The sequence below is a fragment of the Zosterops lateralis genome (genome assembly GCF_965231275.1).
Source record: "Zosterops lateralis genome assembly, chromosome: 26".
Lineage (NCBI taxonomy): Eukaryota > Metazoa > Chordata > Aves > Passeriformes > Zosteropidae > Zosterops > Zosterops lateralis.
Genome location: NC_139786.1, coordinates 471,421 through 474,162, shown reverse-complemented (window position 1 = coordinate 474,162; position 2,742 = coordinate 471,421).

The window sequence follows — 2,742 nt, the reverse complement described above, 5'->3', positions numbered from 1 at the left end:
CCCACTGCAGCTCCTGAGGAGACTCTGCTGCTCTGAGGAGCCCTGGGAAAATGAGAAAAGAGGAGAGGAGAGGAGAGGAGAGGAGAGGAGAGGAGAGGAGAGGAGAGGAGAGGAGAGGAGAGGAGAGGAGAGGAGAGGAGAGGAGAGGAGAGGAGAGGAGAGGAGAGGAGAGGAGAGGAGAGGAGAGGAGAGGAGAGGAGAGGAGAGGAGAGGAGAGGAGAGGAGAGGAGAGGAGAGAGCAAAGACAGATTCTCAGGTTACTCCCAGGACCAAGTGAGCAGCACCAGATTGTGCCAAGGCAGGCTCTGGGTGCCAAGGCTGTTCGGCACCACTCTGGAGTCACTCACAAGGTGGGACACACAGGGCAGGGCTGGCCCGTGGGGCTCACCCTCCATCCCACCTCACTGCAGAGGCCCAGGGTGGTGCTGGGGGCAGACCTGAGGAGGAGGAGGAGGAGGGGATGAAGACAGCACTGGGTGCCAAGTGTGGGACAGAGCCGCTTCTCCCAGGTTTTATTCACTTCCTTGGCACCACTTGTCCAGAGGGTGGCCCAGGGGGGTGCTGCAGCCCTGCTGGGCCAGGTGCCCTCTCCTCAGCCTGGCTCCCTCTGTGCACTCCTGGCTGGACGAGTTCTGAAATCCAGCTCTCAGCTCCTTCTCCCCAACACGTGTCCCTGTAAATGAGGAGCTGATCCTCTGCTGGAATGAGGCCACCCAACCCTCCCCTGGCATCGCCGAGCCTTCCAAGCATCCTTTGATAAGCAGCGTGTGTGTGTGTGTGTGTGTGTGTGTGTGTGCAGCTCCCTGGGCATTGCCACATCCCCTGGCGTGCTCTGCCCTGCCAAAGCCCAGTTTCCAAGCTGGTTATAAATGAGGCACCGCGCTGGGCTTTCATCTGCTCCCGGGGAGCAGCGGGCGGGGGCAGAGGCCACGCCAGGGCAGGGGAGCAGGGCGTGGGCAGGGAGAGGCAGGAGCGGAGTTGGGGAGCTGAACCCCCTGCCAGCCCTGCAGGAAATGCAGGAGGATTTTCCTGCTGCAGCCTGGAAAGGGCTGAGCAATGACAGCAGAGAAATCTGGGGCTCCCTGGGCAGGGAGAGCAGAGAAATTGGGGCTCCCTGAGCAGGGACAGCAGAGAAATCTGGGGCTCCCTGGGCAGGGACAGCAGCAGGAGCAGCACCAGGAAAAGAGGGAGGGGAAGGTGGGGAAGGGTCTGGAGGGGAAATCATGGCAGGAGAGACTGAGGGTCACTTTGTTCAGCTGGAGAGAGCTGAGGTCAAAGCTCGGCAGGGACTGCAGCTCTGAGCTCTGGTCTCAGTGACAGTGACAGGGCCCAGGGAAGGGCTGGAGCTGGGTCAGGGGAGGAATATCAGAGAAAGGTTCAGGTTCCCCCAGAGGGTTCAGGCACTGCCCAGGCTCCCCAGGGAATGGGCACAGCCCCGAGGCTGCCAGAGCTCCAGGAGGTCAGGCAGAGGCTCCATCGTGTCCCCATCCTGTCCCTGCCCGTCCTGTACAGGTGTGTGGAGGAGACCCATCTCTGTCACTCCCCATGAACAAACCAAGCAGGGCTGACCCTGCAGAGGAGCTGCTCCAGACCCTGCCCTGGGCTCCCATTCCTCCTCCCCAGCACAGCCACATCCCAAACCAGCCTCCCCTGGCACCAACTCCCTCCCTGGGCAGACATTCCCAGTGTGGATTTACAGGACTGGGATCTCCTCCCCGAGGAGCAGACAGGGCTGTACAATCAGGGTCACATCAGTCCCTCTCATGTGGCTCGAGCAGCTGCCCCAGGACTGCTCAGGGGCCCAGTGGTGTTTAATGCTTTCCCCAATGCCACAGGAAGGGATCCCTCAGCTGCCAGGGGATCCCTCAAGTTTACAGCTGCTCCTCCCCGGATCTCCTGAGCCAGGACAGGAGTGACGCCAATGGCAGCTCTTAAAGGGGGCTCTGGTGTCTCCAGGTGAGAAGGAGCTGAATTTCAGAGCCTCCTGCTCGGATAAACCCTCTCAGAAGACCCAAAGGGCTCCGCAGTCCTGCAGCACCACTCCCTGGAGAGGCAGGGATGGGACAGGCTGTGCAGCCAGGGAGGAGCCGCTCCCAAGGCTGCGCTCCCTGCTGAGCTCTGTGGGATCCAGAAGCACCAGATCCCCCCCTGCAGCACCAGGATCCGGGAGGTGGGTGCAAAACTCGGCTGCCACTGCTCCGAACACTGCCCAGGGTCAGTCCAGACCCATCTCAGCTTCGGCTGTGGAATTCTGCAGCCACAAAGGAGTGGCTCCGGGCACTGGGCTCAGCTCTGGGCTCCGGGCTCTGGGGCAAAATCCCATTCCAGTGCACCCCCTGCCACAGGCAGGGACACCGTTCATACCCCAGGGCACTCCCAGCCCGGCAATGGGGAGCCACAAACATCACCCTGGAGGTGATTCCCGGCTGGGGACCCCCTTTGGCTGAGGTGGAAGCTCTCAGGACAGCACCACCACCAGCAGTGGATGTGCTGGAATCAGTGCAGACATCTCAGCAGGACTTGCCTCTTGTGTTTATCAGTCAAGAAGCAAATCCTCCCTCCAGGTGGGATCCCCCAGTCCCACAGGAGGAGGAGCTGCTGGAGCAATTAATTCCATGAGGATTGACCCTGTGCAATGTGGAACTGCAGCAGTTGGGGATCCAGGACCTGACTGCGATTCCTTCTCCAGAATAAACACAGACTCCGCTTTAGATTTCACTTCCTTGTGGTTTAATTTCATCA